Genomic DNA, 15478 nt, shown 5'->3' on the forward strand with positions numbered 1-15478 from the left:
ATATTATATAACGTATATAAAATATCAAATTTCACAAAATAGGTATTATATACTGTACATAAAGTATGAAAGAACACTAAATATATATTATATACTGTACATAAAATATCAAATTTCACCAAATATGTATTACATACTGTATGTAAAATATCAAATTTCACCAAATATATATTATATACTGTACATAAAATATCAAATTTCACATAATATGTACTATATACTATACATAAAATATGAAAGTACACTTCATATATAATATACTGTACATAAAATATCAAATTTCACCATATATATTATATAACATGCATAAAATATCAAATTTCACAAACTATGTATTATATACTGTACATAAAGTATGAAAGAACACTAAATATATATTATATACTGTACATAAAATATAAATTTAAACAAATATATATTACATACTGCACATAAAACAACAAATTTCACTAAATATGTATTATATACTGTACATAAAATATCAAATTTCACCAAATATGTATTATATACTATGCATAAAATATGACAGTACACTACATATATATTATATACTGTACACGAAATATCACATTTCAACAAATATATATTACATTCGGTATGTAAAATATCAAATTTCACCAAATATATATTATATACTGTACGTAAAATATAAAATTTCACCAAATATGTATTATATACTATACATAAAATATGACAGTAGACTACATATACATTATATACTGTACACGAAATATCACATTTCACCAAATATATAGTTTATACTGTTCATAAATATAACTTCAAAAAATATATAATATACTGTACATAAAATATCAAATTACACAAAATATGTATTATATACTGTACATAAAGTATGAAAGAACACTAAATATATATTATATACTGTACATAAAATATCAAATTTCAACAAATATATATTACATACTGTATGTAAAATATCAAATTTCACCAAATATATATTATATACTGTACATAAAATATCAAATTTCACCTATTATGTACTATATACTATACATAAAATATGAAAGTACGCTACATATATATTATATACTGTATATAAAATATCAAATTTCACCATATATGTTATATAACCTATATAAAATATCAAATTTCACAAAATATGTATTATATACTGTACAAAAAGTATGAAAGAACACTAAATATATATTACATACTGTACATAAAATATCAAATTTCACCAAATATATATTATATACTGTACATAAAATATCAAATTTCACCAAATATGTATTATATACTATACATAAAATATGAAAGTACACTACATATATATTATATACTGTACACAAAATATCACATTTCACCAAATATATAGTTTATACTGTACATAAAATAACAAACGTCAAAATATATATAATATACTGTACATAAAATATCAAATGACACAATATATGTATTATATACCGTACATAAAGTATGAAAGAACACTAAATATATATTATATACTGTACATAAAATATCAAATTTCACCAAATATGTAATACATACTTTATGTAAAATATCAAATTTCACCAAATATATATTATATACTGTACATAAAATATCAAATATCACCAAATATGTATTATATACTATACATAAAATATGAAAGTACACTACATATATATTATATACTGTACATAAAATAACAAATTTCACCATATATATTATATAACGTATATAAAATATCAAATTTCACAAAATAGGTATTATGTACTGTACATAAAGTATGAAAGAACACTAAATATATATTATATACTGTACATAAAATATCAAATTTCACCAAATATGTATTACATACTGTATGTAAAATATCAAATTTCACCAAATATATATTATATACTGTACATAAAATATCAAATTTCTCATAATATGTATTATATACTATACATAAAATATGAAAGTACACTTCATATATAATATACTGTACATAAAATATCAAATTTCACCATATATATTATATAACATGCATAAAATATCAAATTTCACAAACTATGTATTATATACTGTACATAAAGTATGAAAGAACACTAAATACATATAATATACTGTACATAAAATATAAACTTAAACAAATATATATTACATACTGCACATAAAACAACAAATTTCACAAAATATATATTATATACTGTACATAAAATATCAAATTTCACCAAATATGTATTATATACTATACATAAAATATGACAGTACACTACATATATATTATATACTGTACACGAAATATCACATTTCAACAAATATATATTACATTCGGTATGTAAAATATCAAATTTCACCAAATATATATTATATACTGTACATAAAATATAAAATTTCACCAAATATGTATTATATACTATACATAAAATATGACAGTTGACTACATATACATTATATACTGTACACGAAATATCACATTTCACCAAATATATAGTTTATACTGTTCATAAACATAACTTCAAAAAATATATAATATACTGTACATAAAATATCAAATTACACAAAATATGTATTATATACTGTACATAAAGTATGAAAGAACACTAAATATATATTATATACTGTACATAAAATATCAAATTTCAACAAATATATATTACATACTGTATGTAAAATATCAAATTTCACCAAATATATATTATATACTGTAAATAAAATATCAAATTTCACCTATTATGTACTATATACTATACATAAAATATGAAAGTACACTACATATATATTATATACTGTATATAAAATATCAAATTTCACCATATATGTTATATAACGTATATAAAATATCAAATTACACAAAATATGTATTACATGCTGTACATAAAGTATGAAAGAACACTAAATATATATTATATACTGTACATAAAATATCAAATTTCACCAAATATATATTACATACAGTATGTAATATATCAAATTTCACCAAATACATATTATATACTGTACATAAAATATGAAATTTCACCAAATATGTATTATATAGTATACATAAAATATGAAAGTACACTAGATATATATTATATACTGTACATAAAATATCAAATTTCACCATATATATTATATAATGTACATAAAATATCAAATTTCACAAACTATGTATTATATACTGTACATAAAGTATGAAAGAACACTAAATATGCATTATATACTGTACATAAAATATGAATTTCAACAAATATATATTACATACTGTACATAAAATATCAAATTTCACCAAATATATATTATATACTGTACATAAATTATCAAATTTCACCAAATATGTATTATATACTATACATAAAATATGAAAGTACACTACTTATATATTATATACTGTACACGAAATATCACATTTCACCAAATATATAGTTTATACTGTACATAAAATATCAAAATTCAAAAAATATATAATATACTGTACATAAAATATCAAACTACACAAAATACGTATTACATACTGTACATAAAGTCTGAAAGAACACTAAATATATATTATATACTGTACATAAAATATCAAATTTCACCAAATATGTATTACATACTTTATGTAAAATATCAAATTTCACCTAATATGTACTATATACTATACATAAAATATGAAAGTGCACTACATACATATTATATACTGTATATAAAATATCAAATTTCACCATATATGTTATATAACGTATATAAAATATCAAATTTCACAAAATATGTATTATATACTGTACAAAAAGTATGAAAGAACACCAAATATATATTACATACTGTACATAAAATATCAAATTTCACCAAATATTTATTATATACTGTACATAAAATATCAAATTTCACCAAATATGTATTATATACTATAAATAAAATATGACAATACACTACATATATATTATATACTGTACACGAAATATCACAGTTCACCAAATATATAGTTTACACTGTACATAAAATATCAAACTTCAAAAAATATATAATACACTGTACATAAAATATCAAATTACACAAAATATGTATTATATACTCTACATAAAGTATGAAAGAACACTAAATATGTATTATATACTGTACATAAAATAGCAAATTTCACCAAATATATATTACATTCGGTATGTAAAACATCAAATTTCACCAAATATATATTATATACTGTACATAAAATACTAAATTTCACCAAATATGTATTATATACTAAACCTAAAATATGAAAGTACACTACATATATATTATATACTGTACATAAAAAATCAAATTTCACCATATATGTTATGTAAGGTACATAAAATATCAAATTACACAAAATATGTATTATATACTGTACATAAAGTATGAAAGAGCACTAAATATATATTATATACTGTACATAAAATATCAAATCTCACCAAATATATAATACATACTGTAAGTAATATATCAAATTTCACCAATTACATATTATATACTGTACATAAAATATCAAATTTCACCAAATATGTATTATATACTATACATAAAATATGAAAGTACACTAGATATATATTATATACTGTACATAAAATATCAAATTTCACCATATATATTATATAACGTACATAAAATATCAAATTTCACAAACTATGTATTATATACTGTACATAAAGTATGAAAGAACACTAAATATACATTATACACTGTACATAAAATATAAATTTCAACAAATATATATTACATACTGTACATAAAATATAAAATTACACCAAATATATATTATATACTGTACATAAAATATGAAATTTCACCAAATATGTATTATATACTATACATAAAATATGAAAGTACACTACATATATATTATATACTGTATATGAAATATCACATTTCACCAAATATATAGTTTATACTGTAGATAAAATGAAAAACTTCAAAAAATATATAATATACTGTACATAAAATATCAAATTACACAAAATATGTATTATATACTGTACATAAAGTATGAAAGAACACTAAATATATATTATATACTGTACATAAAATATCAAATTTCACCAAATATGTATTACATACTTTATGTAAAATATAAAATTTCACCAAATATATATTATATACTGTACAAAAAATATCAAATATCACCAAATATGTATTATATACTATACATAAAATATGAAAGTACACTAATATATATTATATACTGTACATAAAATATCAAATTTCACCATATATATTATATAACATACATAAAATATCAAATTTCACCAACTATGTAGTATATACTGTACATAAAGTTTGAAAGAACTCTAAATATATATTATATACTGTACATAAAATATAAATTTCAACAAATATATATTACATATTGTACATAAAATATCAAATTTCACCAAATATATATTATATACTGTACATAAAATATCAAATTTCACCAAATATGTATTATATACCATACATAAAATATGACAGTACACTACATATATATTATATAATGTACACGAAATATCACTTTTCACCAAATATATAGTTTATACTGTACATAAAATATCAAACTTCAAAAAATATATAATACACTGTACATAAAATATCAAATTACACAAAATATGTATTATATACTGTACAGAAAGTATGAAAGAACACTAAATATATATTATATACTGTACACAAAATATCAAATTTCACCAAATATATATTACGTACCGTATGTAAAATATCAAATTTCACCAGATATATATTATATACTGTACATAAAATATCAAATTTCACCAAATATGTATTATATACTAAACATAAAATATGAAATTACACTACATATATATTATATACTGTACATAAGATATCAAATTTCACCATATATGTTATATAAGGTACATAAAATATCAAATTACACAAAATATGTATTATATGCTGTACATAAAGTATGAAAGAACACTAAATATATATTATACACTGTACATAAAATATCAAATTTCACCAAATATATATTACATACAGTATGTATTATATCAAATTTCACCAAATACATATTATATACTGTACATAAAATATCAAATTTCACCAAATATGTATTATATACTATACATATAAAATATGAAAGTACACTAGATATATATTATATACTGTACATAAAATATCAAATTTCACCATATATATTATATAATGTACATAAAATATCAAATTTCACAAACTATGTATTATATACTGTACATAAAGTATGAAAGAACACTAAATATGCATTATATACTGTACATAAAATATAAATTTCAACAAATATATATTACATACTGTACATAAAATATCAAATTTCACCAAATATATATTATATACTGTACATAAATTATCAAATTTCACCAAATATGTATTATATACTATACATAAAATATGAAAGTACACTACTTATATATTATATACTGTACACGAAATATCACATTTCACCAAATATATAGTTTATACTGTACATAAAATATCAAAATTCAAAAAATATATAATATACTGTACATAAAATATCAAACTACACAAAATACGAATTACATACTGTACATAAAGTCTGAAAGAACACTAAATATATATTATATACTGTACATAAAATATCAAATTTCACCAAATATGTATTACATACTTTATGTAAAATATCAAATTTCACCTAATATGTACTATATACTATACATAAAATATGAAAGTACACTACATACATATTATATACTGTATATAAAATATCAAATTTCACCATATATGTTATATAACGTATATAAAATATCAAATTTCACAAAATGTGTATTATATACTGTACAAAAAGTATGAAAGAACACCAAATATATATTACATACTGTACATAAAATATCAAATTTCACCAAATATATATTATATACTGTACATAAAATATCAAATTTCACCAAATATGTATTATATACTATAAATAAAATATGACAATACACTACATATATATTATATACTGTACACGAAATATCACAGTTCACCAAATATATAGTTTACACTGTACATAAAATATCAAACTTCAAAAAATATATAATACACTGTACATAAAATATCAAATTACACAAAATATGTATTATATACTGTACATAAAGTATGAAAGAACACTAAATATGTATTATATACTGTACATAAAATAGCAAATTTCACCAAATATATATTACATTCGGTATGTAAAACATCAAATTTCACCAAATATATATTATATACTGTACATAAAATACTAAATTTCACCAAATATGTATTATATACTAAACCTAAAATATGAAAGTACACTACATATATATTATATACTGTACATAAAATATCAAATTTCACCATATATGTTATGTAAGGTACATAAAATATCAAATTACACAAAATATGTATTATATACTGTACATAAAGTATGAAAGAGCACTAAATATATATTATATACTGTACATAAAATATCAAATCTCACCAAATATATAATACATACTGTAAGTAATATATCAAATTTCACCAATTACATATTATATACTGTACATAAAATATCAAATTTCACCAAATATGTATTATATACTATACATAAAATATGAAAGTACACTAGATATATATTATATACTGTACATAAAATATCAAATTTCACCATATATATTATATAACGTACATAAAATATCAAATTTCACAAACTATGTATTATATACTGTACATAAAGTATGAAAGAACACTAAATATACATTATACACTGTACATAAAATATAAATTTCAACAAATATATATTACATACTGTACATAAAATATAAAATTACACCAAATATATAATATATACTGTACATAAAATATAAAATTTCACCAAATATGTATTATATACTATACATAAAATATGAAAGTACACTACATATATATTATATACTGTATATGAAATATCACATTTCACCAAATATATAGTTTATACTGTAGATAAAATGTCAAACTTCAAAAAATATATAATATACTGTACATAAAATATCAAATTACACAAAATATGTATTATATACTGTACATAAAGTATGAAAGAACACTAAATATATATTATATACTGTACATAAAATATCAAATTTCACCAAATATGTATTACATACTTTATGTAAAATATAAAATTTCACCAAATATATATTATATACTGTACAAAAAATATCAAATATCACCAAATATGTATTATATACTATACATAAAATATGAAAGTACACTAATATATATTATATACTGTACATAAAATATCAAATTTCACCATATATATTATATAACATACATAAAATATCAAATTTCACAAACTATGTAGTATATACTGTACATAAAGTTTGAAAGAACTCTAAATATATATTATATACTGTACATAAAATATAAATTTCAACAAATATATATTACATATTGTACATAAAATATCAAATTTCACCAAATATATATTATATACTGTACATAAAATATCAAATTTCACCAAATATGTATTATATACCATACATAAAATATGACAGTACACTACATATATATTATATAATGTACACGAAATATCACTTTTCACCAAATATATAGTTTATACTGTACATAAAATATCTAACTTCAAAAAATATATACTACACTGTACATAAAATATCAAATTACACAAAATATGTATTATATACTGTACAGAAAGTATGAAAGAACACTAAATATATATTATATACTGTACACAAAATACCAAATTACACCAAATATATATTACGTACCGTATGTAAAATATCAAATTTCACCAAATATATATTATATACTGTATATAAAATATCAAATTTCACCAAATATATATTATATACTAAACATAAAATATGAAAGTACACTACATATATATTATATACTGTACATAAGATATCAAATTTCACCATATATGTTATATAAGGTACATAAAATATCAAATTACACAAAATATGTATTATATGCTGTACATAAAGTATGAAAGAACACTAAATATATATTATACACTGTACATAAAATATCAAATTTCACCAAATATATATTACATACAGTATGTATTATATCAAATTTCACCAAATACATATTATATACTGTACATAAAATATCAAATTTCACCAAATATGTATTATATACTATACATATAAAATATGAAAGTACACTAGATATATATTATATACTGTACATAAAATATCAAATTTCACCATATATATCATATAATGTACATAAAATATCAAATTTCACAAACTATGTATTATATACTGTACATAAAGTATGAAAGAACACTAAATATGCATTATATACTGTACATAAAATATAAATTTCAACAAATATATATTACATACTGTACATAAAATATCAAATTTCACCAAATATATATTATATACTGTACATAAATTATCAAATTTCACCAAATATGTATTATATACTATACATAAAATATGAAAGTACACTACTTATATATTATATACTGTACACGAAATATCACATTTCACCAAATATATAGTTTATACTGTACATAAAATATCAAAATTCAAAAAATATATAATATACTGTACATAAAATATCAAACTACACAAAATACGTATTACATACTGTACATAAGGTCTGAAAGAACACTAAATATATATTATATACTGTACATAAAATATCAAATTTCACCAAATATGTATTACATACTTTATGTAAAATATCAAATTTCACCTAATATGTACTATATACTATACATAAAATATGAAAGTACACTACATACATATTATATACTGTATATAAAATATCAAATTTCACCATATATGTTATATAACGTATATAAAATATCAAATTTCACAAAATATGTATTATATACTGTACAAAAAGTATGAAAGAACACCAAATATATATTACATACTGTACATAAAATATCAAATTTCACCAAATATATATTATATACTGTACATAAAATATCAAATTTCACCAAATATGTATTATATACTATAAATAAAATATGACAATACACTACATATATATTATATACTGTACACGAAATATCACAGTTCACCAAATATATAGTTTACACTGTACATAAAATATCAAACTTCAAAAAATATATAATACACTGTACATAAAATATCAAATTACACAAAATATGTATTATATACTGTACATAAAGTATGAAAGAACACTAAATATGTATTATATACTGTACATAAAATAGCAAATTTCACCAAATATATATTACATTCGGTATGTAAAACATCAAATTTCACCAAATATATATTATATACTGTACATAAAATACTAAATTTCACCAAATATGTATTATATACTAAACCTAAAATATGAAAGTACACTACATATATATTATATACTGTACATAAAATATCAAATTTCACCATATATGATATGTAAGGTACATAAAATATCAAATTACACAAAATATGTATTATATACTGTACATAAAGTATGAAAGAGCACTAAATATATATTATATACTGTACATAAAATATCAAATCTCACCAAATATATAATACATACTGTAAGTAATATATCAAATTTCACCAATTACATATTATATACTGTACATAAAATATCAAATTTCACCAAATATGTATTATATACTATACATAAAATATGAAAGTACACTAGATATATATTATATACTGTACATAAAATATCAAATTTCACCATATATATTATATAACGTACATAAAATATCAAATTTCACAAACTATGTATTATATACTGTACATAAAGTATGAAAGAACACTAAATATACATTATACACTGTACATAAAATATAAATTTCAACAAATATATATTACATACTGTACATAAAATATAAAATTACACCAAATATATATTATATACTGTACATAAAATATAAAATTTCACCAAATATGTATTATATAGTATACATAAAATATGAAAGTACACTACATATATATTATATACTGTATATGAAATATCACATTTCACCAAATATATAGTTTATACTGTAGATAAAATGTCAAACTTCAAAAAATATATAATATACTGTACATAAAATATCAAATTACACAAAATATGTATTATATACTGTACATAAAGTATGAAAGAACACTAAATATATATTATATACTGTACATAAAATATCAAATTTCACCAAATATGTATTACATACTTTATGTAAAATATAAAATTTCACCAAATATATATTATATACTGTACAAAAAATATCAAATATCACCAAATATGTATTATATACTATACATAAAATATGAAAGTACACTAATATATATTATATACTGTACATAAAATATCAAATTTCACCATATATATTATATAACATACATAAAATATCAAATTTCACAAACTATGTAGTATATACTGTACATAAAGTTTGAAAGAACTCTAAATATATATTATATACTGTACATAAAATATAAATTTCAACAAATATATATTACATATTGTACATAAAATATCAAATTTCACCAAATATATATTATATACTGTACATAAAATATCAAATTTCACCAAATATGTATTATATACCATACATAAAATATGACAGTACACTACATATATATTATATAATGTACACGAAATATCACTTTTCACCAAATATATAGTTTATACTGTACATAAAATATCAAACTTCAAAAAATATATAATACACTGTACATAAAATATCAAATTACACAAAATATGTATTATATACTGTACAGAAAGTATGAAAGAACACTAAATATATATTATATACTGTACACAAAATATCAAATTTCACCAAATATATATTACGTACCGTATGTAAAATATCAAATTTCACCAAATATATATTATATACTGTACATAAAATATCAAATTTCACCAAATATGTATTATATACTAAACATAAAATATGAAAGTACACTACATATATATTATATACTGTACATAAGATATCAAATTTCACCATATATGTTATATAAGGTACATAAAATATCAAATTACACAAAATATGTATTATATGCTGTACATAAAGTATGAAAGAACACTAAATATATATTATACACTGTACATAAAATATCAAATTTCACCAAATATATATTACATACAGTATGTATTATATCAAATTTCACCAAATACATATTATATACTGTACATAAAATATCAAATTTCACCAAATATGTATTATATACTATACATATAAAATATGAAAGTACACTAGATATATATTATATACTGTACATAAAATATCAAATTTCACCATATATATTATATAACGTACATAAAATATCAAATTTCACAAACTATGTATTATATACTGTACATAAAGTATGAAAGAACACTAAATATGCATTATATACTGTACATAAAATATAAATTTCAACAAATATATATTACATACTGTACATAAAATATCAAATTTCACCAAATATATATTATATACTGTAGATAAATTATCAAATTTCACCAAATATGTATTATATACTATACGTAAAATATGAAAGTACACTACTTATATATTATATACTGTACACGAAATATCACATTTCACCAAATATATAGTTTATACTGTACATAAAATATCAAAATTCAAAAAATATATAATATACTGTACATAAAATATCAAACATCACCAAATATATAATACACTGTACATAAAATATCAAATTACACAAAATATGTATTATATACTGTACAGAAAGTATGAAAGAACACTAAATATATATTATATACTGTACATAAAATATCAAATTTCACCAAATATATATTACGTACCGTATGTAAAATATCAAATTTCACCAAATATATATTATATACTGTACATAAAATATCAAATTTCACCAAATATGTATTATATACTATACATAAAATATGAAAGTACACTACATATATATTATATACTGTACATAAGATATCAAATTTCACCATATATGTTATATAAGGTACATAAAATATCAAATTTCACAAAATATGTATTATATACTGTACATAAAGTCTGAAAGAACACTAAATATATATTATATACTGTACATAAAATATCAAATATCACCAAATATGTATTATATACTATACATAAAATATGAAAGTAAACTACATATATATTATATACTGTACATAAAATATCAAATTTCACCATATATATTATATAACATACATAAAATATCAAATTTCACAAACTATGTATTATATACTGTACATAAAGTATGAAAGAACACTAAATATATATTATATACTGTACATAAAATATAAATTTCAACAAATATATATTACATACTGTACATAAAATATCTAATTTCACCAAATATATATTATATACTGTACATAAAATATCAAATTTCACCAAATATGTATTATATACTATACATAAAATATGACAGTACACTACATATATATTATATAATGTACACGAAATATCACATTTCACCAAATATACAGTTTATACTGTACATAAAATATCAAACTTCTAAAAATATATAATGCACTGTATATAAAATATTAAATTACACAAAATATGTATTATATACTGTACAGAAAGTATGAAAGAACACTAAATATATATTATATACTGTACATAAAATATCAAATTTCACCAAATATATATTACGTACCGTATGTAAAATATCAAATTTCACCAAATATATATTATATACTGTATATAAAATATCAAATTTCACAAAATATGTATTATATACTGTACAAAAAGTATGAAAGAACACTAAATATATATTACATACTGTACATAAAATATCAAATTTCACCAAATATATATTATATACTGTACATAAAATATCAAATTTCACCAAATATGTATTATATACTCAACATAAAATATGAAAGTACACTTCATATATATTGTATACTGTAGATGAAATATCACATTTCACCAAATATATAGTTTATACTGTACATAAAATATCAAACTTCAAAAAATATATAATATACTGTACATAACATATCAAATTACACAAAATATGTATTATATACTGTACATAAAGTATGAAAGAACACTAAATATATATTATATACTGTACCTATAATATCAAATTTCACCAAATATATATTACATACTGTATGTAAAATATCAAATTTCACCAAATATATATTATATACTGTACATAAAATATCAAATTTCACCAAATATGTATTATATACTATACATAAAATATGAAAGTACACTACATATATATTATATACTGTACATAAAATATCAAATTTCACCACATATATTATGTAACATACATAAAATATCAAATTTCAGAAAATATATATTATATACTGTACATTAAGTATGAAAGCACACTAAATGTATATTATATACTGTACATAAAATATCAAATTTCACCAAATATATATTACATACTGTAGATAAAATAGGAAATTTCACCAAATATATATTATATACTGTACATAAAATATCAAATTTCACCAAATATATATTAAATACTGTGCACATAGTATCAAATTTCACCAAATATATATTACATAATGTACATAAAATATCAAACTTCACCAAATATATATTATATGCTGTACATAAAATATCAAACTTAACAAAATATATATTATTTAATGTACACAAAGTACCAAATTTCACAAAATATATAATATACTGTACATAAAATATCAAATTTCACCAAATATATATTATATACTGTACATAAAGTATGAAAGTGCCCTAAATATACATGATAAACTGTACATAAAATATCAAATTTCACCAAATACATATATTATACTGTACGTAAAATTTCACATTTCAACAAATATATATTTAATACTGTATATAAAATATCAAATTTCAACAAATATTTATTATGTACTGCACATGAAATATCAAATTTCACCAAATATGTATTACATACAGTACATAATATATCAAATTTCACCAACTATGTATAATATACTGTACAAAAAATATGAAAGTACCGTAAATATATAATTTATACTGTACATAAAATATCAAATTTCACCAAATATATATTATATACTGTACATAAAATATGAAATTTAAGCAAATATTTATTATATACTGTACATAAAATATCAAATTTCACCAAATACATAATATATACTCTACATAAAATATCAAACTTCACCAAATATATATTATATACTGTACATAAAATATCAGATTACACCAAATACATATTACATACTGTACATAAAATATCAAATTTGACCAAATATATATTATACACTGTACATAAAATATCAAAGTAAACCAAATATATATTATATGCTGTACACGAAATATCAAATTTCACCAAACATATAGTTTATACTGTACATAAAATATCACGTTTCATCAAATGTATATTAAATACTATACATAAAATATCAAATTTCAACAAATCTTTATTATATACTGTACATAAAATATCAAATTTCACCAAATATATATTATATACTGTACATGAAATATTATATTTCACCAAATATGTAATATATACTATACATAAAATATGAAAGTACACTACATATATATTATATACTGTACATAAAGTATCAAATTTTCCAAATATATATTAAATACTGTGCACATAATGTCAAATTTCACCAAATATATATTACATAATATACATAAAATATCAGACTTCACCAAATATATATTATATGCTGTACATAAAATATCAAACTTCACAAAATATATATTATTTAATGTACATAAAGTACCAAATTTCACCAAATATATAATATACTG

The sequence above is a fragment of the Gorilla gorilla genome, chromosome Y (assembly GCF_029281585.2).
Source record: "Gorilla gorilla gorilla isolate KB3781 chromosome Y, NHGRI_mGorGor1-v2.1_pri, whole genome shotgun sequence".
NCBI classification, from domain to species: Eukaryota; Metazoa; Chordata; class Mammalia; order Primates; family Hominidae; genus Gorilla; species Gorilla gorilla.